Source organism: Bactrocera dorsalis, unplaced genomic scaffold, assembly GCF_023373825.1.
Source record: "Bactrocera dorsalis isolate Fly_Bdor unplaced genomic scaffold, ASM2337382v1 BdCtg019, whole genome shotgun sequence".
Lineage (NCBI taxonomy): Eukaryota > Metazoa > Arthropoda > Insecta > Diptera > Tephritidae > Bactrocera > Bactrocera dorsalis.
Genome location: NW_026038070.1, coordinates 113435 through 139805, shown reverse-complemented (window position 1 = coordinate 139805; position 26371 = coordinate 113435). Strand labels below are relative to the sequence as shown.

Genomic DNA, 26371 nt, shown 5'->3' with positions numbered 1-26371 from the left:
GGTTCGGTTGAGGTGTTAGATTACACTCAGTCAGAAATCGTAATGATGGAGGAAGGAATTGGCAAAATTCAAACAGGAACATACCGGATTATCCACATGACAAACATAACAGAATACTCTACAATATTACGGGAACTGAACAGAAACTTCATACGAAACATTCCAGCTAACAACCCTCTTTACCCATTTATAACAGACGAAATCAGTAATATCAACATAACAATTAATAACATTTTACCTAAATACAAAAATAAAAGATCACTAGACTACATAGGATCAGCCTGGAAATGGATAGCTGGCAACCCTGACCATGACGATTTAATAGCCATCAACAGCAAATTTAAAGAAGTAATCGAGAATAACAACCAACAATTAATAATCAACAAAAACATTTTAGAAAGAATAAACAATATAACAGAAATTAGCAACTCAATAATAAAGTCTCTAGGAAGTAGTAACGAATTTCAAACCGCCCTAATACTTCAATATAAATTTAAAATTGACATAATCAAAGATGAGTTAGAAAATATTAAAAGAGCAATTCATTTAACTAAAGCGAACATTATTAACTCAGTTATTATTAACAATCAAGAAGCTCATAGAATAAATAAAATTTTTATCGAAGAGAATCTGCAATTTGGTTCGTTAGAAGAATCTCTAAATTTTGCAGACGTTCAAATTGCTGTAAAACAAAACTTACTAATTTATATGATAAAAATACCGAAAACCGGTAAAGAAATTTGCAAATCTATTATAATTAAGCCTTTAAGTAAAAACGAAACTATTTTAAAGATAAATTTTGAAAAAATACTGAAATGTAATGAAGAATATTATGGTATAGAAAAAGATTGTAAAATAATAAATGAAATACAAATTTGCAAACAAACCCAAATTGTTAATTTGGAAAACGAAAATTGTATAAAAAATTTAATAAGGAATAAACCATATAAGTGCACCGTAACAAATACGGAACATGTTAAAAATATTGTAGAAATAAATAATGGATTAATACTTTTAAATAATTTCGAAGGAAATATTACTACAAATAATAATACTAGAAAATTAAGAGGATCATATTTGATAAGAATCTTTAATGAAACTATAAGAATAAATAACATGAATTTTACAACTTTAGAACAACATAGCTTGAGACCACTGCCTGCTTTAATCCAACATTCAAACTCAAATTCAGAGTTCGAGGAAGTTTTATCCTTAAAACTTATGAAAGAGCTTAATATAAAAAACATTAAAAAAATAAGTTCTCTGAATCTTTTAGTGAAATCCAGTTTATTCACTCATTTTGGGCTATTAGCCCTAGTACTTACCATAATTGCAATTTTCAGATGCAAAAAGCGCGTAAAGCCTGAAATAATTATTAGCAAACCGGAATCATTTCAAATGCCAGTAATTAAAAGGACGCAGCATAGAAGTCTTAACGACATCCCATTTTTTTAATTAATCAAGCGGGGACGCTTGATATTTCGGAGGGAGGAGTTAACACAATATTTTATTCCCACATTATATGCTAGAAACATATAAACCGTTTGCATACTTTGGAGTCCTATTACAACCAAAAGTGCAACTGCGCTAAACGCGCATCAGCTAAAATCTTAAGTGAGCGAAACACGCGCAACCATGTCTTCTCCCCCAAAACCAAATAGCTGCAGGTGAGCGCTACACGCGCAAACCCTTTTAGCTGACCAAGCATCTTTGGTCACGTAGGCCGGCTCAAGCATAGGTTAGATTATAAGCTTTAAAGTTAAGTGTAGTCAGTTTTATAATAAAGCTCAAGAGAAGCACATAGTGCTGATTTATAAACGCATTGTTTTATTTTTTATGTTATACATTAAGCAATCGATACTGAGTTGCGTAAAAATATGAACTTTACATGTTTATGTTCATTAGCTGTTTTGAGGTTATTAGAGTTGTCATATAGCCATAATGACAGTGCGTTTGAAAAAATTTCACAATCTTATATTAAGGTGTAGAATCGATTTTTTAGTACAGATGCACTAAGCAATCTATACCAAGTTGCGTAAAAATATGAACTATACATATTTATGCTAATTAACCGTTTTGAGATTATTGGAGTTGCCATATAGCCGTAACGACAGTGTATTTGGAAAAATTTCACAATCTTATATTAAGGTGTAGAATCCATTTTTTAGTACATATACATTAAGCACTCGATACCAAGTTGCGTAAAAATATGAACTATACATATTTATGCTAATTAACCGTTTTGAGGTTATTGGAGTTGTCATATAGCCGTAACGACAGTGTATTTGGAAAAATTTCACAATCTTATATTAAGGTGTAGAATCGATTTTTTAGTACAGATGCACTAAGCAATCTATACCAAGCTGCGTTAAAATACGAACTATACATATTTATGCTAATTAACCGTTTTGAGGTTATTGGAGTTGTCATATAGCCATAACGACAGTGTATTTGGAAAAATTTCACAATCTTATATTAAGGTGTAGAATCGATTTTTTAGTACATATACATTAAGCAATCGATACCAAGTTGCGTAAAAATATGAACTATACATATTTATGCTAATTAACCGTTTTGAGGTTATTGGAGTTGTCATATAGCCATAACAACAGTGCATTTGGAAAAATTTCACAATCTTATATTAAGGTTTAGAATCCATTTTTTAGTACATATACATTAAGAAATCGATACTGACTTGCGTAAAAATATGAACTTTACATGTTTATGTTAATTAGCATTTTTGAAGTGACTGGAGTTGTCGCATAGCCATAACGACAGTGTATTTGGAAAAATTTCACAATCTTATATTAAGGTGTAGAATCCATTTTTTAAGTACATATGCACTAAGCAATCTATACCAAGTTGCGTAAAAATATGAACTATACATATTTATGCTAATTAACCGTTTTGAGGTTATTGGAGATGTCATATAGCCACAACAACAGTGCATTTGGAAAAATTTCACAATCTTATATTAAGTTGTAGAATCCATTTTTTAGTACATATACATTAAGCAATCGGTACCAAGTTGCGTATAAATATGAACTATACATATTTATGTTAATTAGCCTTTTTGAAGTTATTGGAGATGTCATATAGCCACAACAACAGTGCATTTGGAAAAATTTCACAATCTTATATTAAGGTGTAGAATCCATTTTTTAGTACATATACATTAAGCACTCGATACCAAGTTGCGTAAAAATACGAACTATACATATTTATGCTAATTAACCGTTTTGAGGTTATTGGAGATGTCATATAGCCGTAACGACAGTGTATTTGGAAAAATTTCACAATCTTATAACGGGTGATTTTTTTGAGGTTAGGATTTTCATGCATTAGTATTTGACAGATCACGTGGGATTTCAGACATGGTGTCAAAGAGAAAGATGCTCAGTATGCTTTGACATTTCATCGTGAATAGACTTACTAACGAGCAACGCTTGCAAATCATTGAATTTTATTACCAAAATCAGTGTTCGGTTCGAAATGTGTTTCGCGCTTTACGTCCGATTTATGGTCTACATAATCGACCAAGTGAGCAAACAATTAATGCGATTGTGACCAAGTTTCGCACTCAGTTTACTTTATTGGACATTAAACCAACCACACGAATGCGTACAGTGCGTACAGAAGAGAATATTGCGTCTGTTTCTGAGAGTGTGGCTGAAGACCGTGAAATGTCGATACGTCGCCGTTCGCAGCAATTGGGTTTGTGTTATTCGACCACATGGAAGATTTTACGCAAAGATCTTGGTGTAAAACCGTATAAAATACAGCTCGTGCAAGAACTGAAGCCGAACGATCTGCCACAACGTCGAATTTTCAGTGAATGGGCCCTAGAAAAGTTGGCAGAAAATCCGCTTTTTTATCGACAAATTTTGTTCAGCGATGAGGCTCATTTCTGGTTGAATGGCTACGTAAATAAGCAAAATTGCCGCATTTGGGGTGAAGAGCAACCAGAAGCCGTTCAAGAACTGCCCATGCATCCCGAAAAATGCACTGTTTGGTGTGGTTTGTACGCTGGTGGAATCATTGGACCGTATTTTTTCAAAGATGCTGTTGGACGCAACGTTACGGTGAATGGCGATCGCTATCGTTCGATGCTAACAAACTTTTTGTTGCCAAAAATGGAAGAACTGAACTTGGTTGACATGTGGTTTCAACAAGATGGCGCTACATGCCACACAGCTCGCGATTCTATGGCCATTTTGAGGGAAAACTTCGGACAACAATTCATCTCAAGAAATGGACCCGTAAGTTGGCCACCAAGATCATGCGATTTAACGCCTTTAGACTATTTTTTGTGGGGCTACGTCAAGTCTAAAGTCTACAGAAATAAGCCAGCAACTATTCCAGCTTTGGAAGACAACATTTCCGAAGAAATTCGGGCTATTCCGGCCGAAATGCTCGAAAAAGTTGCCCAAAATTGGACTTTCCGAATGGACCACCTAAGACGCAGCCGCGGTCAACATTTAAATGAAATTATCTTCAAAAAGTAAATGTCATGAATCAATCTAACGTTTCAAATAAAGAACCGATGAGATTTTGCAAATTTTATGCGTTTTTTTTTTTTAAAAAGTTATCAAGCTCTTAAAAAATCACCCTTTATTAAGGTGTAGAATCGATTTTTTAGTACAGATGCACTAAGCAATCTATACCAAGCTGCGTAAAAATATGAACTATACATATTTATGCTAATTAACCGTTTTGAGGTTATTGGAGATGTCATATAGCCGTAACGACAGTGTATTTGGAAAAAATTTCACAATCTTATATTAAGGTGTAGAATCGATTTTTTAGTACAGATGCACTAAGCAATCGATACCAAGTTGCGTAAAAATATGAACTATACATATTTATGCTAATTAACCGTTTTGAGGTTATTGGAGTTGTCATATAGCCACAACAACAGTGCATTTGGAAAAATTTCACAATCTTATATTAAGGTGTAGAATCCATTTTTTAGTCCATATACATTAAGCAATCGATACTGAGTTGCGTAAAAATATGAACTTTACATGTTTATGTTAATTAGCCTTTTTGAAGTTATTGGAGTTGTCATATAGCCATAACGACAGTGCATTTGGAAAAATTTCACAATCTTATATTAAGGTGTAGAATCGATTTTTTAGTACAGATGCACTAAGCAATCTATACCAAGTTGCGTAAAAATATGAACTATACATATTTATGCTAATTAACCGTTTTGAGATTATTGGAGTTGTCATATAGCCATAACGACAGTGTATTTGGAAAAAAATCACAATCTTATATTAAGGTGTAGAATCGATTTTTTAGTACATATACATTAAGCACTCGATACCAAGTTGCGTAAAAATATGAACTATACATATTTGTGCTAATTAACCGTTTTGAGGTTATTGGAGTTGTCATATAGCCGTAACGACAGTGTATTTGGAAAAATTTCACAATCTTATATTAAGGTGTAGAATCGATTTTTTGGTACAGATGCACTAAGCAATCTATACCAAGCTGCGTAAAAATACGAACTATACATATTTATGCTAATTAACCGTTTTGAGGTTATTGGAGTTGTCATATAGCCATAACGACAGTGTATTTGGAAAAATTTCACAATTTTATATTAAGGTGTAGAATCGATTTTTTAGTACATATACATTAAGCAATCGATACCAAGTTGCGTAAAAATATGAACTATACATATTTATGCTAATTAACCGTTTTGAGGTTATTGGAGTTGTCATATAGCCACAACAACAGTGCATTTGGAAAAATTTCACAATCTTATATTAAGGTGTAGAATCGATTTTTTAGTACAGATGCACTAAGCAATCTATACCAAGCTGCGTAGAAAGATGAACTTACATGTTTATGTTAATTAGCCTTTTTGAAGTTATTGGAGTTGTCATATAGCCGTAACGATAGTGTATTTGGAAAAACTTCACAATCTTATATTAAGGTGTAGATTCCATTTTTTAGTACATATACATTAAGCAATCGATACCAAGTGGCGTAAAAATATGAACTATACATTTGTATGCTAATTAGCTGTTTCGAGGTTATTGGAGTTGTCATACAGCCATAACGACAGTGCATTAGGAAAAATTTCGCAATCTTATATTAAGGTGTAGAATCGATTTTTTAGGACATATGCACTAAGTCATCGATACTGAGTTGCGTAAAAATATGAACTTTACATGTTTATGTTAATTAGCCTTTTTGAAGTTATTGGAGTTGTCATATAGCCATAACGGCAGTGCATTTGGAAAAATTTCACAATATTACATTAAGGCGTAGAATCGATTTTTTAGTACATATGCACTAAGCAATCGATACCCAGTTTCGTAAAAATATGAACTATACATATTTATGCTAAATAACCGTTTTGAGATTATTGGAGTTGCCATATAGAAATAAAGACAGTGTATTTGGAAAAATTTCACAATCTTATATTAAGGTGTAGAATCGAACTTTTAGTACATATACATTAAGCACTCGATACCAAGTTTCGTAAAAATACTAACTATACATATTTATGCTAATTAGCTGTATTGAGGTTATTGGAGTTGTCATATAGCCGTAACGACAGTGTATTTGGAAAAATTTCACAATCTTATATTAAGGCGTAGAATCGATTTTGTAGTACACATGCACTTAGTAACCGATACCCAGTTGCGTAAAAATATGAACTTTACATGTTTATGTTAATTAGCCTTTTTTAAGTTATTGGAGTTGTCATATAGCCATAACGACAGTGGATTTGGAAAAATTTCGCAGTCTTATATTAAGGTGTAGAATCGATCTTTTAGTACAGATGCACTAAGCAATCTATACCAAGTTGCGTAAAAATATGAACTATACATATTTATGCTAATTAGCTGTTTTGAGGTTATTGGAGATGTCATATAGCCGTAACGACAGTGTGTTTGGAAAAATTTCACAATCTTATATTAAGGTGTAGAATCGATTTTGTAGTACATATGCACTAAGTAGCCGATACCAAGTTGCGTAAAAATATGAACTATACATATTTATGCTAATTAACCGTTTTGAGGTTATTGGAGTTGTCATATAGCCGTAACGATAGTGTATTTGGAAAAATTTCACAATCTTATATTAAGGTGTAGAATCCATTTTTTAGTACATATACATTAAGCAATCGATACCAAGTTGCGTAAAAATATGAACTATACATATTTATACTAATTAGCTGTTTTGAGGTTATTGGAGTTGTCATATAGCCATAACGACAGTGCATTTGGAAAAATTTCACAATCTTATATTAAGGTGTAGAATCAATTTTTTTAGTACAGATGCACTAAGCAATCTATACCAAGCTGCGTAAAAATACGAACTATACATATTTATGCTAATTAACCGTTTTGAGGTTATTGGAGTTGTCATATAGCCATAACGACAGTGTATTTGGAAAAATTTCACAATCTTATATTAAGGTGTACAATCCATTTTTTAGTACATATACATTAAGCAATCGATACTAAGTTGCGTAAAAATATGAACTAAACATATTTATGCTAATTAGGCTTTTTGAGGTTATTGGAGTTGTCATATAGCCACAACAACAGTGCATTTGGAAAAATTTCACAATCTTATATTAAGGTGTAGAATCCATTTTTTAGTACATATGCACTAAGTAAACGATACTGAGTTGTGTAAAATTATGAACTTTGCATGTTTATGTTAATTAGCCTTTTTGAGGTTATTGGAGTTGTCATATAGCCATAACGGCAGTGCATTTGGAAAAATTTCACAATCTTATATTAAGGTGAAGAATCGATTTTTAAGTACAGATGCACTAAGCAATCTATACCAAACTGCGTAAAAATATGAACTATACATATTTATGCTAAATAACCGTTTTGAGATTATTGGACAGTGTATTTGGAAAAATTTCACAATCTTATATTAAGGTGTAAAATCGATTATTTAGTCCATATGCACTAAGCAATCTCTACCAAGTTGCGTAAAAATACGAACTATACATATTTATGCTAATTAACCGTTTTGAGGTTATTGGAGTTGTCATATAGCCATAACGACAGTGTATTTGGAAAAATTTCACAATCTTATATTAAGGTGTAGAACCGATTTTTTAGTACATATGCACTAAGTAGCCGATACCAAGTTGCGTCAAAATATGAACTATACATATTTATGCTAATTAGCTGTTTTGAGGTTATTGGAGTTGTCATATAGCCATAACGACAGTGTATTTGGAAAAATTTCACAATATTACATTAAGGTGTAGAATCGATTTTTTAGTACACATACATTAAGCAATCGATACCAAGTTGCGTCAAAATATGAACTATACATATTTATGCTAATTAACCGTTTTGAGGTTATTGGAGTTGTCATATAGCCACAACAACAGTGCATTTGGAAAAATTTCACAATCTTATATTAAGGTGTAGAATCCATTTTTTAGTACATATACATTAAGCAATCGATACCAAGTTGCGTAAAAATATGAACTTTACATGTTTATGTTAATTAGCCTTTTTGAGGTTATTGGAGATGTCATATAGCCATAACGACAGTGCGTTTGGAAAAATTTCACAATCTTATGTTAAGTTGTAGAATCCATTTTTTAGTACATATACATTAAGCAATTTATACCTTGCTGCGTAAAAATATGAACTATACATATTTATGCTAATTAGCTGTTTTGAGATTATTGGAGATGTCATATAGTCATAACGACAGTGCATTTGGAAAAATTTCACAACCTTATATTTAGATGTAGAATCCATTTTTTAGTCCATATACATTAAGCAATCGATACTGAGTTGCGTAAAAATATGAACTTTACATGTTTATGTTAATTAGCCTTTTTGAAGTTATTGGAGTTGTCATATAGCCATAACGACAGTGTATTTGGAAAAATTTCACAATCTTATATTAAGGTGTAGAATCGATTTTTTAGTACAGATGCACTAAGCAATCTATACCAAGTTGCGTAAAAATATGAACTATACATATTTATGCTAAATAACCGTTTTGAGATTATTGGAGTTGCCATACAGCCATAACGACAGTGTATTTGGAAAAATTTCACAATCTTATATTAAGGTGTAGAATCGGTTTTTTAGTACAGATGCACTAAGCAATCTATACCAAGTGTCGTAAAAATACGAACTATACATATTTATGCTAATTAGCTGTTTTGAGGTTATTGGAGTTGTCATATAGCCGTAACGACAGTGTATTTGGAAAAATTTCACAATCTTATATTAAGGTGTAGAATCGATTTTTTAGTACATATGCACTAAGTAACCGATACCAAGTTACGTAAAAATATGAACTTTACATGTTTATGTTAAATAGCCTTTTTGAAGTTATTGGAGTTGTCATATAGCCATAACGACAGTGTATTTGGAAAAATTTCACAATCTTATATTTAGATGTAGAATCGATTTTTTAGTACAGATGCACTAAGCAATCTATACCAAGTTGCGTAAAAATATGAACTATACATATTTATGCTAATTAGCTGTTTTGAGGTTATTGGAGATGTCATATAGCCATAACGACAGTGTATTTAGAAAAATTTCACAATCTTATATTAAGGTGTAGAATCGATTTTGTAGTACATATGCACTAAGTAGCCGATACCAAGTTGCAGAAAAATATGAACTATACATATTTATGCTAATTAACCGTTTTGAGGTTATTGGAGTTGTCATATAGCCATAACGACAGTGTATTTGGAAAAATTTCACAATCTTATATTAAGGTGTAGAATCCATTTTTTAGTACATATACATTAAGCAATCGATACCAAGTTGCGTAAAAATATGAACTATACATATTTATACTAATTAGCTGTTTTGAGGTTATTGGAGTTGTCATATAGCCATAACGACAGTGCATTTGGAAAAATTTCACAATCTTATATTAAGGTGTAGAATCGATTTTTTAGTACAGATGTACTAAGCAATCTATACCAAGCTGCGTAAAAATACGAACTATACATATTTATGCTAATTAACCGTTTTGAGGTTATTGGAGTTGTCATATAGCCATAACGACAGTGTATTTCCAAAAATTTCACAATCTTATATTAAGGTGTAGAATCGATTTTTTAGTACATATACATTAAGCAATCGATACCAAGTTGCGTAAAAATATGAACTATACATATTTATGCTAATTAACCGTTTTGAGGTTATTGGAGTTGTCATATAGCCACAACAACAGTGCATTTGGAAAAATTTCACAATCTTATATTAAAGTGTAGAATCCATTTTTTAGTTCATATGCACTAAGCAATCGATACTGAGTTGCGTAAAAATATGAACTTTACATGTTTATGTTAATTAGCCTTTTCGAGGTTATTGGAGATGTCATATAGCCGTAAGGACACTGTATTTGGAAAAATTTCACAATTTTATATTAAGGTGTAGAACCGATTTTTTAGTACATATGCACTAAGCAATCTATACCAAGTTGCGTAAAAATATGAACTATACATATTTATGCTAAATAACCGTTTTGAGATTATTGGAGTTGCCATATAGCCGTAACGACAGTGTATTTGGAAAAATTTCGCAATCCTATATTAAGTTGTAGAATCGATTTTTTAGTACAGATGCACAAAACAATCTGTAACAAGTTTCGTAAAAATAAGAACTATACATATTTATGCTAATTAGCCGTTTTAAGGTTTTTGGAGATGTCATATAGCCGTAACGACAGTGTATTTGGAAAAATTTCGCAATCTTATATTAAGGTGTAGAACCGATTTTTTAGTACATATGCACTAAGTAGCCGATACCAAGTTGCGTTAAAATATGAACTATACATATTTATGCTAATTAGCTGTTTTGAGGTTATTGGAGTTGTCATATAGCCATAACGACAGTGCATTTGGAAAAATTTCACAATCTTATATTAAGGTGTAGAATCGATTTTGTAGTACATATGCACTAAGTAGCCGATACCAAGTTGCGTCAAAATATGAACTATACATATTTATGCTAATTAGCCGTTTTGAGGTTATTGGAGTTGTCATATAGCCATAACGACAGTGCATTTGGAAAAATTTCACAATCTTATATTAAGGTGTAGAATCTATTTTGTAGTACAAGTGCCCTGAGCAATCGATACCAATTTGATTAAAAATATGAACTATACATATTTATGCTAATTAGCTGTTTTGAGGTTATTGGAGATGTCATATAGCCACAACAACAGTGCATTTGGAAAAATTTCACAATCTTATATTAAGTTGTAGAATCCATTTTTTAGTACATATACATTAAGCAATCGATACCAAGTTGCGTAAAAATATGAACTAGACATGTTTATGTTAATTAGCCTTTTTGAAGTTATTGGAGTTGTCATATAGCCATAACGACAGTGCGTTTGAAAAAATTTCACAATCTTATATTAAGGTGTAGAATCGATTTTTTAGTACATATGCACTAAGCAATCTATACCAAGTTGCGTAAAAATATGAACTATACATATTTATGCTAATTAACCGTTTTGAGATTATTGGAGTTGCCATACAGCCATAACGACAGTGTATTTGGAAAAATTTCACAATCTTATAAAGGGTGATTTTTTAAGAGCTTGATAACTTTTTTTAAAAAAAAAACGCATAAAATTTGCAAAATCTCATCGGTTCTTTATTTGAAACGTTAGATTGGTTCATGACATTTACTTTTTGAAGATAATTTCATTTAAATGTTGACCGCGGCTGCGTCTTAGGTGGTCCATTCGGAAAGTCCAATTTTGGGCAACTTTTTCGAGCATTTCGGCCGGAATAGCCCGAATTTCTTCGGAAATGTTGTCTTCCAAAGCTGGAATAGTTGCTGGCTTATTTCTGTAGACTTTAGACTTGACGTAGCCCCACAAAAAATAGTCTAAAGGCGTTAAATCGCATGATCTTGGTGGCCAACTTACGGGTCCATTTCTTGAGATGAATTGTTGTCCGAAGTTTTCCCTCAAAATGGCCATAGAATCGCGAGCTGTGTGGCATGTAGCGCCATCTTGTTGAAACCACATGTCAACCAAGTTCAGTTCTTCCATTTTTGGCAACAAAAAGTTTGTTAGCATCGAACGATAGCGATCGCCATTCACCGTAACGTTGCGTCCAACAGCATCTTTGAAAAAATACGGTCCAATGATTCCACCAGCGTACAAACCACACCAAACAGTGCATTTTTCGGGATGCATGGGCAGTTCTTGAACGGCTTCTGGTTGCTCTTCACCCCAAATGCGGCAATTTTGCTTATTTACGTAGCCATTCAACCAGAAATGAGCCTCATCGCTGAACAAAATTTGTCGATAAACACATTTCGAACCGAACACTGATTTTGGTAATAAAATTCAATGATTTGCAAGCGTTGCTCGTTAGTAAGTCTATTCATGATGAAATGTCAAAGCATACTGAGCATCTTTCTCTTTGACACCATGTCTGAAATCCCACGTGATCTGTCAAATACTAATGCATGAAAATCCTAACCTCAAAAAAATCACCCGTTATTAAGGTGTAGGATCCATTTTTTAGTACATATGCACTAAGCAATCTATACCAAGCTGCGTAAAAATATGAACTATACATATTTATGCTAATTAACCATTTTGAGGTTATTGGAGATTTCATATAGCCGTAACGATAGTGTATTTGGAAAAATTTCACAATCTTATAATAAGGGGTAGAATCAATTTTTTGGTACAGATTCACTAAGCAATCTATACCAAGCTGCGTAAAAATACGAACTATACATATTTATGCTAATTAACTGTTTTGAGGTTATTGGAGTTGTCATATAGCCATAACGACAGTGTATTTGGAAAAATTTCACAATCTTATATTAAGGTGTAGAATCGATTTTTTAGTACATATACATTAAGCACTCGATACCAAGTTGCGTAAAAATATGAACTATACATATTTATGCTAATTAACCGTTTTGAGGTTATTGGAGTTGTCATATAGCCACAACAACAGTGCATTTGGAAAAATTTCACAATCTTATATTAAGGTGTAGAATCCATTTTTTAGTACATTTACATTATGCACTTGAAACCAAGTTGCGTAAAAATATGAACTATACATATTTATGCCAATTAACCCTTTTGACTTTACTGGAGTTGTCATATAGCCATAACGACAGTGTATTTGGAAAAATTTCACAATCTTATATTTAGGTGTAGAATCCAGTTTTTAGTACATATACATTAAGCACTCGATACCAAGTTGCGTAAAAATATGAACTATACATATTTATGCTAATTAACCGTTTTGAGGTTATTGGAGTTGTCATATAGCCACAACAACAGTGCATTTGGAAAAATTTCACAATCTTATATTAAGGTGTAGAATCGATTTTTTAGTACAGATGCACTAAGCAATCTATACCAAGTTGCGTAAAAATATGAACTATACATATTTATGCTAATTAACCGTTTTGAGATTATTGGAGTTGCCATACAGCCATAACGACAGTGTATTTGGAAAAATTTCACAATCTTATATTAAGGTGTAGAATCCATTTTTTAGTACATATACATTAAGCACTCGATACCAAGTTGCGTAAAAATATGAACTGTACATATTTATACTAATTAGCTGTTTTGAGGTTATTGGAGTTGTCATATAGCCATAACGACAGTGTATTTGGAAAAATTTCACAATCTTATATTAAGGTGTAGAATCGATTTTTTAGTACATATACATTAAGCACTCGATACCAAGTTGCGTAAAAATATGAACTATACATATTTATGCTAATTAACCGTTTTGAGGTTATTGGAGTTGTCATATAGCCATAACGACAGTGCATTAGGAAAAATTTCACAATCTTATATTAAGGTGTAGAATCCATTTTTTAGTACATATACATTAAGCACTCGATACCAAGTTGCGTAAAAATATGAACTATACATATTTATGCTAATTAGTCTTTTTGAGGTTATTAGAGTTGTCATACAGCCACAACGACAGTGCATTTGGAAAAATTTCACAATCTTATATTAAGGTGTAGAATCGATTTTGTAGTACATATACATTAAGCACTCGATACCAAGTTGCGTAAAAATATGAACTTTACAATTTTATACTAATTGATAGGATTGCAGAGATAATTAAGTATATATTTAGAGACAAACTAAAAGTTGATGTTCACTCCACGAGGTTTTAATCCAGAAGAAAGAATGTTATATTACAAGAAGAATTAAAGAACAAAGTAATAACTAATACTTATACATGTAAATGTGAGAATGACAGTATGTAAAGAATGTAATGACGTAAATAATGCAATGACATGCATAGTGTTAGTAAACGACTATCTTCAACACGCCCCTTCAATATGCAGGTCATTCGGTGGACAAACCAAGTCCGTTAAGACATCTGTCGTGGCTTCCTCGCGTCAATAGTTTCGTCATCACATCCGCAGTCATCTCTTGAGAAGATACGTGCCTCAATGAAAATAATCCTGCGCTAATGCACTCTCTCACAAAATGATGTTTGATATCAATGTGCTTGGTACGCGCATGAAAAACAGGATCATTAGCCAGACACTGCGCACCTCTGTTGTCCACATAAATTATTACATCAGCGAGTTTTTGTAAACCAATCTCATTTAAGAGACTACGCAAATACACTGCTTCTTTTGCTGATTCCGCCAAGCTCACATATTCAGCTTCTGTGGACGAAAGAGCGACTGTGCGTTGTTTTTGTGACTTCCAGCTAATCGCAGCACCGCTGAGCAAGAAAACGTATCCCGTGTAGGAATGGCGATCAGTTGTGCAGCCTCCCCAATCAGCATCAGCGTACCCAACTAGCTGCAAATCGGATTTTTGATACAGCAAGCTTCTATTGGCAGTACCGGCAAGATACCTTAAAATACGTTTGGCAGCATTCCAATGACATTTCAATGGATTCGTGACAAACTGCGCTAGTCTTGACACGGTGTTTGCTATGTCTGGCCTTGATGCAATGGACATACACATTAGAGCTCCAATTAATTCACGATATGGACAGAGTTTATCAATTGAATTATTTTCAACTAAATTTATCTTTAACTCTGAAGGTGTAGCAACCGGGTTGCACTCACTCATTCCAAATCTCCTTAATAATGCTTTTATGTAGCCACTTTGCTTTAAAGTAATCTTACCATCCATTTGGTTAATCTCTAGTCCAAGACAATAATTTGCTCTACCAAGGTCCTTAATATCAAAATATTTCAAAAGTTGTTGCTTTAATTTGTGAATAATATTCACTTCACGTGACGCAATAAGTAGATCGTCTACATATACAAGGAGTAAAACTAAGTTATTCTCAAAATAACCATAAAATAAACATGATTCATTTTCAGTGGGCTTTAATCCCATACTTATCAACTTCGATTTAAGTTTGGCATACCACTGCCTACCAGCTTGCTTAAGGCCATAGAGGGCTTTCTTAAGTCGACACGCATTACCTCCTTCGTTTAGTTCTTTTATCATTTTTGATGCTTTAATGCCAACGTCGCAATTTTTATCAAATTTCATTGTTATTCGTTGCAAAATATCATATAGCATGTCTGGTACCTTCATGAGCACTTTTTCGTTCAACGTTCCATTCAGATATGCGCTTACAACATCAAACTGCCAGATAGTGAGATTAAAATGAGCCGACAATGCAAGTAATAACCGAATCGATTCTAAACGTGCTACTGGAGCATAAGTGCCAGTATAATTTATACCATATTTTTGACCGTACCCTTTGGCTACAAGACGCGCTTTGCGTCGCTCGATCTTACCGTCTGACCCATACTTATTTGTCAAAACGAAACGGCATCCCACTATATTTTTGTTGTGATCGACCGGAACAATATCCCATGTATCATTTTTAATAATATTAATTACTTCACATTCCAATCCGTCGCGCCATTCATCACTCTCAGGCCCATTTAAAGCATCTTGTAAGCTAACCTCAGCCATACCAGCAAACACAACATCGTCTCCTGCACTATCGTTGCCGCTCTCTGGATGTGCCGTTTTCAGTGATGGCTCTGAATTAACACGACTACGAAACACTTTTCGCGGTCTTCCTCTATTTCCCATTCGCATCAGTTTTGGCCTACCTGGCGCTCTCCGAATTTCTTCTAATTCACAATCCGCAACTGCTGTTGGTTCGCTAATTCCGTTTTCATCGGTTTGAGAATGAGAAAAATCTACAAATTTACGACAATTACTGTAATTCTCTTCAGGAATTTTAAGTGGTAGCAGCAGATCACTAGATTTATTTATTGGATTCGAAATCAGTTGATGTTCGCTAACAAACCGGACATCACGTGCACATATGACTTTATGCGCCTTCGGTATCCACACACGATAACCCTTTGTTTCTCTGGGATACCCAACAAACACACCTTCTTGACATCTAGGCGCCAGTTTATTTTTATCTGGTATTTTATCAAGCACCATTACCTTTGATCCAAACGATTTGAAGTGTTTAACACTTGGCTTTACCTTATTTAGGCATTCATAAGGCGATTTCCCACCTAACGTTCGGGATGGACATCTGTTTCTTATATGGCAAGCAGATGCCACAGCTTCTGACCAAAAAGTATGACCGAGACCAGACTGCAATAACAAACACCTAGTCATGTCCAGCAGTGTTCTATTCATTCGTTCTGCGACTCCATTCTGTTGAGGCGTCCTGGGAACACTTAGCCGACGAGCTATGCCACATTCTGAAAGATACTTATCAAATTCATTATTTAGATACTCACGTCCATTATCGGACTGCAAACATTTAATTTTAAACCCAGTCTGTCTTTCCATGAAACTTTGGTACATCTTGAATGCTTCGAAAACGTCAGACTTCTGTCTTAGTAAGTATATTTCGCACCACCTTGTACAATCATCTATAAAGGTGACAAAATATCGAGCTCGTCCAATGGATTCTTCTCTGAACGGTCCCACAACATCAGAATGTATAATTCTCATTGGTTCTGAACAAGGCACTCTGCCTCTATTGAACGGTAACGCAGACATTTTGCCTAATATACACACTTCGCACTGTATCAGTTGCTTCACCTCGTCAATATCAGAGACAGGAACTATGCCATCTCTTACCAATTTTGATAAATCAGCCCCGTTAAGATGACCCAGACGATAATGCCACTTCAACAGTTCGGAGCACTTCGCCTGAATAGAAGCACACTCGCTGCTTTCTCTGACGTAATATAAATCACCCATGCGATCAGCAATCAAGGTAATTTCATCACTTGCGTTGGATACAAACGCTCCATCTTTGGTAAATGTCACTTTATGTCCCTTGTTAGTAATTTTTGCCACCGAAACTAAATTTGTGCGCAGTTCCGGAACCAACAACGTATTTTGTAACTCAACTACTCGCTGGCCATCTGCGCCTGTCACTGACAAATTTACCACACCTTCACCTCGTACATCTGCACACGCCTGTTGACTTGCCAAATTCAACTTGACTTTGGATGATTTTTCCACGGTCTTAAACATGCACTCGTCACTACACAAATGAGCAGTACACCCACTATCCAATACCCAAGCTCGTCTTCCACGCATATCCCCAAGAAATTTTTCTTCTATTGCAGAATGATATGCTGCATACGTTTCATCAACACAATATGCCAAATGTTTGGAATTATTGGAATCTTTTCCGTGAACACCATTATTACTCCTAACAGAACAAGAGCTCGCCTTGTGTCCTAATGCGCCGCACTTAAAGCATCGGAATTCCCTTTTATTCTTTATGAACTTTTTCCTACTCAGCTTATCTTGCACATGTGATTTCGCGGCCATAGCCATTACTGTATTACTAGCCGATTGCTTACGCGCTTCGCTCTCCTCTATTATTTTTATTTTCAGTACCTCAGCTGATGGAAGCGCATCGCGTGATTCTATTGCGCACCGAAAGTTTTCATAAGTAGACGGTAAACTATACAATAGCATGATACATAACAGATCACCGTTTATCTGCACATTCATGCTCTCCAACTTATCTACCGCATCGAAAAATTTCGCCATGTGCTCTTTCACGTCATCGCTTTCATCTAACTTTTGCAACATCAACTGCTTCAATAATGTTGCTTTACGTGCTGGTCCTTTTGACGCATAAATCGATTCTAGTTTCAGCCACACTTCCCGCGAAGTCTCACAACCCCTGACTTGCTTTAGTTCGGATGGCTGAATTGACAAAACCAAATCTGCTTTAGCTTTCTTGTCAGCTTTCAACCAAGCGCTTCTTGCTGCAGTGTCAGTCTCTGCCGGTATCAAATTAGAACCATTTACATACTCCCACAAATCATTTTTAGTCAGCAATGCTTCCACTTGCATGCTCCAAGTGTCGAAATTGTCCTTGGAAAGCAACTCGATCCGAGAAGATGTTGACGAAGTAATCGTAGCCATTACTTCAGCCGTATCAAAGCACCTGCTAGCTTTACTGATTTCAATTTTTGGCAAAAACGCTTCTGAATTCTCGATATCACTCATTAGTCTTATAAACTCTCAAAATTTAAACAAATTTGCGATCCTGGGCCCATAACCTGATAGGATTGCAGAGATAATTAAGTATATATTTAGAGACAAACTAAAAGTTGATGTTCACTCCACGAGGTTTTAATCCAGAAGAAAGAATGTTATATTACAAGAAGAATTAAAGAACAAAGTAATAACTAATACTTATACATGTAAATGTGAGAATGACAGTATGTAAAGAATGTAATGACGTAAATAATGCAATGACATGCATAGTGTTAGTAAACGACTATCTTCAACACTAATTAGCTGTTTCGAGGTTATTGGAGATGTCATATAGCCATAACGACAGTGTATTTGGAAAAATTTCACAATCTTATATTAAGGTGTAGAATCCATTTTTTAGTACATATGCACTAAGTAGTCGATACCAAGTTGCGTAAAAATATGAACTTTACATATTTATACTAATTAGCTGTATTGAAGTTATTGGAGTTGTCATATAGCCATAACAACAGTGCGTTTGGAAAAATTTCACAATCTTATATTAAGGTGTAGAATCGATTTTTTAGTACATATACATTAAGCAATCGATACCAAGTTGCGTAAAAATATGAACTTTACAAATTTATACTAATTAGCTGTTTTGAGGTTTTTGGAGATGTCATATAGCCATAACGACAGTGCATTAGGAAAAATTTCACAATCTTATATTAAGGTGTAGAATCGATTTTTTAGTTCATATGCACTAAGCAATCGATACCAAGTTGCGCAAAAATATGAACTATACATATTTATGCTAATTAGCTGTTTTGAGGTTTTTGGAGTTCCCATATAGCCATAACGACAGTGTATTTGGAAAAATTTCACAATCTTATATTAAGGTGTAGAATACATTTTTTAGTACATATACATTAAACAATCGATACCAAGTTGCGTGAAAATATGAACTATACATATTTATGTTAATTAGCCTTTTTGAAGTTATTGGAGTTGTCATATAGCCATAACGACAGTGCATTTGGAAAAATTTCACAATCTTATATTAAGGTGTAGAATCGATTTTTTAGTACAGATGCACTAAGCAATCGATACCAAGTTGCGTAAAAATATGAACTATACATATTTATGCTAATTAACCGTTTTGAGGTTATTGGAGTTGCCATATAGCCATAACGACAGTGTATTTGGAAAAATTTCACAATCTTATATTAAGGTGTAGAATCCATTTTTTAGTACATATACATTAAGCACTCGATACCAAGTTGCGTAAAAATATGAACTATACATATTTATGCTAATTAACCGTTTTGAGGTTATTGGAGTTGTCATATAGCCGTAACGACAGTGTATTTGGAAAAATTTCACAATCTTATATTAAGGTGTAGAATCGATTTTTTAGTACAGATGCACTAAGCAATCTATACCAAGCTGCGTAAAAATATGAACTATACATATTTATGCTAATTAACCGTTTTGAGGTTATTGGAGTTGTCATATAGCCATAACGACAGTGTATTTGGAAAAATTTCACAATCTTATATTAAGGTGTAGAATCGATTTTTTAGTACATATACATTAAGCAATCGATACCAAGTTGCGTAAAAATATGAACTATACATATTTATGCTAATTAACCGTTTTGAGGTTATTGGAGTTGTCATATAGCCATATCGACAGTGTATTTGGAAAAATTTCACAATCTTATATTAAGGTGTAGAATCGATTTTTTAGTACATATACATTAAGCACTCGATACCAAGTTGCGTAAAAATATGAACTATACATATTTATGCTAATTAACCGTTTTGAGGTTATTGGAGTTGTCATATAGCCGTAACGACAGTGTATTTGGAAAAATTTCACAATCTTATATTAAGGTGTAGAATCGATTTTTTAGTACAGATGCACTAAGCAATCGATACCAAGTTGCGTAAAAATATGAACTATACATATTTATGCTAATTAACCGTTTTGAGGTTATTGGAGTTGTCATATAGCCATAACGACAGTGTATTTGGAAAAATTTCACAATCTTATATTAAGGTGTAGAATCCATTTTTTAGTACATATACATTAAGCAATCGATACCAAGTTGCGTAAAAATATGAACTATCTATACAAAGTTGCGTAAAAATACGAACTATACATATTTATGCTAATTAGCTGTTTTGAGGTTATTGGAGATGTCATATAGCCGTAACGACAGTGTATTTGGAAAAATTTCACAATCTTATATTAAGGTGTAGAATCGATTTTTTAGTACATATGCACTAAGCAATCGATACCAAGTTGCGCAAAAATATGAACTATACATTTATGCTAATTAGCTGTTTTGAGGTTATTGGAGTTGTCATATAGCCATAACGACAGTGCATTTGGAAAAATTTCACAATCTTATATTAAGGTGTAGAATCGATTTTTTAGTACATATGCACTAAGCAATCGATACCAAGTTGCGTAAAAATATGAACTATACACATTTATGCTAATTAGCTGTTTTGAGGTTATTGGAGTTGTCATATAGCCATAACGACAGTGTATTTGGAAAAATTTCACAATCTTATATTAAGGTGTAGAATCGATTTTTTAGTACATATGCACTAAGCAATCGATACCAAGTTGCGTAAAAATATGAACTTTACATATTTATGCTAATTAGCTGTTTTGAGGTTATTGGAGTTCCCATATAGCCATAACGACAGTGTATTTGGAAAAATTTCACAATCTTATATTAAGGTGTAGAATCCATTTTTTAGTACATATACATTAAGCACTCGATACCAAGTTGCGTAAAAATATGAACTATATATATTTATGCTAATTAACCGTTTTGAGGTTATTGGAGATGTCATATAGCCGTAGCGACAGTGCATTTGGAAAAATTTCACAATCTTATATTAAGGTGTAGAATCCATTTTTTAGTACATATGCACTAAGCAATCTATACCAAGCTGCGTAAAAATATGAACTATACATATTTATGCTAATTAGCTGTTTTAAGGTTTTTGGAGTTATCATATAGCCGTAACGACAGTGTATTTGGAAAAATTTCACAATCTTATATTAAGGCGTAGAATCGATTTTTTAGTACAGATGCACTAAGTAGCCGATACCAAGTTGCGTAAAAATATGAACTATACATATTTATGCTAATTAACCGTTTTGAAGTTTTTGGAGATGTCATATAGCCATAACGACAGTGTATTTAGAAAAATTTCACAATCTTATATTAAGGTGTAGAATCCATTTTTTAGTACATATACATTAAGCAATCGATACCAAGTTGCGTAAAAATATGAACTGTACATATTTATGCTAATTAACCGTTTTGAGGTTATTGGAGTTGTCATATAGCCACAACGACAGTGTATTTGGAAAAATTTCACAATCTTATATTAAGGTGTAGAATCCATTTTTTAGTACATATACATTAAGCAATCGATACCAAGTTGCGTAAAAATATGAACTATACATATTTATGCTAATTAGCTGTTTTAAGGTTTTTGGAGATGTCATATAGCCATAACGACAGTGCATTTGGAAAAATTTCACAATCTTATATTAAGGTGTAGAATCAATTTTTTAGTACAAGTGCACTAAGCAATCGATACCAAGTTGCGTATAAATACGAACTTTACATATTTATGCTAATTAACCGTTTTGAGGTTATTGGAGATGTCATATAGCCATAACGACAGTGTATTTGGAAAAATTTCACAATCTTATATTAAGGTGTAGAATCGATTTTTTAGTACATATACATTAAGCACTCGATACCAAGTTGCGTAAAAATATGAACTATACATATTTATGCTAATTAACCGTTTTGAGATTATTGGAGTTGTCATATAGCCGTAACGATAGTGTATTTGGAAAAATTTCACAATCTTATATTAAGGTGTAGAATCGATTTTTTAGTACATATGCACTAAGCAATCGATACCAAGTTGCGTAAAAATATAAACTATACATATTTATGCTAATTAACCGTTTTGAGGTTATTGGAGTTGTCATATAGCCATAACGACAGTGCATTTGGAAAAATTTCACAATCTTATATTAAGGTGTAGAATCAATTTTTTAGTACAAGTGCACTAAGCAATCGATACCAAGTTGCGCAAAAATATGAACTATACATATGTATGCTAATTAACCGTTTTGAGGTTATTGGAGTTGTCATATAGCCATAACGACAGTGTATTTGGAAAAATTTCACAATCTTATATTAAGGTGTAGAATCGATTTTTTAGTACATATACATTAAGCACTCGATACCAAGTTGCGTAAAAATATGAACTATACATATTTATGCTAATTAACCGTTTTGAGGTTATTGGAGTTGTCATATAGCCATAACGACAGTGTATTTGGAAAAATTTCACAATCTTATATTAAGGTGTAGAATCCATTTTTTAGTACAGATACACTAAGCACTCGATACCAAGTTGCGTTAAAATACGAACTATATATATTTACCAAGTTGCGTAAAAATATGAACTATACATATTTATGCTAATTAGCTGTTTTGAGATTATTGGAGATGTCATATAGCCGTAACGACAGTGTATTTGGAAAAATTTCACAATCTTATATTAAGGTGTAGAATCGATTTTTTAGTACATATGCACTAAGCAATCGATACCAAGTTGCGCAAAAATATGAACTATACATATTTATGCTAATTAGCTGTTTTGAGGTTATTGGAGATGTCATATAGCCATAACGACAGTGCATTTGGAAAAATTTCACAATCTTATATTAAGGTGTAGAATCGATTTGTTAGTACATATGCACTAGGTAATCGATACCAAGTTGCGTAAATATATGAACTATACATATTTATGCTAATTAACCGTTTTGAGGTTATTGGAGTTCCCATATAGCCATAACGACAGTGCATTAGGAAAAATTTCACAATCTTTTAATCAGGTGCAGAATCAATTTTTTAGTACATATGCGCTAAGCAATCGATACCCAGTTTCGTAAAAATATTAACTATACATATTTATGCTAATTAACCGTTTTGAGGTTATTGGAGTTGTCATATAGCCATAACGACAGTGTATTTGGAAAAATTACACAATCTTATATTAAGGTGTAGAATCCATTTTTTAGTACATATACATTAAGCAATCGATCCCAAGTTGCGTAAAATTATGAACTTTACAAATTTATACTAATTAGCTGTTTTGATGCTATTGGAGTTTTCATATAGCCATAACGACAGTGTATTTGGAAAAATTTCACAATCTTATATTAAGGTGTATAATCGATTTTTTAGTACATATGCACTGAGTAGTCGATACCAAGTTGCGTTAAAATATGAACTATACATATTTATGCTAATTAACCGTTTTGAAGTTATTGGAGTTGTCATATAGCCATAACGACAGTGCATTAGGAAAAATTTCACAATCTTATATTAAGGTGTAGAATCCATTTTTTAGTACATATACATTAAGCACTCGATACCCCATTGCCTAAAATATGAACTATACATATTTATGCTAATTAACCGTTTTGAGGTTATTGGAGATGTCATATAGCCATAACGACAGTACGTTTGAAAAAATTTCACAATCTTATATTAAGGTGTAGAATCGATTTTTTAGTACAAGTGCACTGAGCAATCGATACTAAGTTGCGCAAAAATATGAACTAAACATATTTATGCTAATTAACCGTTTTGAGGTTATTGGAGATGTCATATAGCCGTAACGACAGTGTGTTTGGAAAAATTTCACAATCTTATATTAAGGTGTAGAATCGATTTTTTAGTATGTAAAGATGCACTAAGCAATCTATACCAAGTTGCGTAAAAATATGAACTATACATATTTATGCTAATTAACCGTTTTGAGGTTATTGGAGTTGTCATATAGCCACAACAACAGTGCATTTGGAAAAATTTCACAATCTTATATTTAGGTGTAGAATCGATTTTGTAGTACATATGCACTAAGTAGCCGATACCAAGTTGCGTAAAAATATGAACTATACATATTTATGCTAATTAACCGTTTTGAGGTTATTGGAGTTGTCATATAGCCATAACGACAGTGTATTTGGAAAAATTTCACAATCTTATATTAAGGTGTAGAATCGATTTTTTAGTACATATACATTAAGCAATCGATACCAAGTTGCGTAAAAATATGAACTATATATATTTATGCTAATTAACCGTTTTGAGGTTATTGGAGTTGTCATATAGCCACAACAACAGTGCATTTGGAAAAATTTCACAATGTTATATTAAGGCGTAGAATCGATTTTGTAGTACATATGCACTAAGTAGCCGATACCAAGTTGCGTAAAAATATGAACTATACATATTAATACTAATTAGCTGTTTTGATGTTATTGGAGTTGTCATATAGACAAAACGACTGTGCGGTAGGAAAAATTTCAAAATGTTATATTAAGGTGTAGAATCGATTTTTTAGTACAGATGCACTAAGCAATCTATACCAAGTTGCGTAAAAATATGAACTGTACATATTTATGCTAATTAGCTGTTTTGAGGTTTTTGGAGATGTCATATAGCCATAACGACAGTGTATTTGGAAAAATTTCACAATCTTATATTAAGGTTTAGAATCGATTTTTTAGTATGTAAAGATGCACTAAGCAATCTATACCAAGATGCGTAAAAATATGAACTATACATATTTATGCTAATTAACCGTTTTGAGGTTATTGGAGTTGTCATATAGCCACAACAACAGTGCATTTGGAAAAATTTCACAATCTTATATTAAGGTGTAGAATCGATTTTGTAGTACATATGCACTAAGTAGCCGATACCAAGTTGCGTAAAAATACGAACTATACATATTTATGCTAATTAACCGTTTTGAGGTTATTGGAGTTGTCATATAGCCATAACGACAGTGTATTTGGAAAAATTTCACAATCTTATATTAAGGTGTAGAATCGATTTTTTAGTACATATACATTAAGCAATCTATACCAAGTTGCGTAAAAATATGAACTATACATATTTATGCTAATTAACCGTTTTGAGGTTATTGGAGTTGTCATATAGCCACAACAACAGTGCATTTGGAAAAATTTCACAATATTATATTAAGGTATAGAATCGATTTTTTAGTACATATACATTAAGCAATCGATACCAAGTTGCGTAAAAATATGAACTATATATATATATGCTAATTAACCGTTTTGAGGTTATTGGAGTTGTCATATAGCCACAACAACAGTGCATTTGGAAAAATTTCACAATCTTATATTTAGGTGTAGAATCGATTTTGTAGTACATATGCACTAAGTAGCCGATACCAAGTTGCGTAAAAATATGAACTATACATATTTATACTAATTAGCTGTTTTGAGGTTATTGGAGTTGTCATATAGCCATAACGACAGTGTATTTGGAAAAATTTCACAATCTTATATTAAGGTGTAGAATCGATTTTTTAGTACATATGCACTAAGTAACCGATACCAAGTTGCGTAAAAATATGAACTTTACATATTTATACTAATTAGCTGTATTGAGGTTATTGGAGTTGTCGTATAGCCATAACGACAGTGTATTTCCAAAAGTTTCACAATCTTATATTAAGGTGTAGAATCGATTTTGTAGTACATATGCACTAAGAAATCGATACCAAGTTGCGTAAAAATATGAACTATACATATTTATGCTAATTAGCTGTTTTGAGGTTATTGGAGTTCCCATATAGCCATAACGACAGTGCATTTGGAAAAATTTCACAATCTTATATTAATAGACAATAGACAATAGAATAGATTGAGGTAAGCACTGCGACCTTGGGTCTATTGTGCCCTCTCCTAACTCACAGCAACTCACCAAGCCCCAACAATTCAATGAATTTTAACATTTTGCTGGGAGCTAGTGAGTCGATGTGATCCC

General features: G+C 32.9%; 1 long non-coding RNA gene across 1 annotated transcript; it reads left to right on the top strand.

Moving 5' to 3' along the window:
- The first annotated feature begins 5902 nt into the window (after positions 1 to 5902).
- Positions 5903 to 25505, top strand: LOC125779967 (uncharacterized). The gene is made up of 3 exons (XR_007423481.1): positions 5903 to 6113; positions 8916 to 10077; positions 25231 to 25505. It is a non-coding gene; the product is annotated as an uncharacterized LOC125779967 (long non-coding RNA).
- The last annotated feature ends 866 nt before the right edge of the window (positions 25506 to 26371 follow it).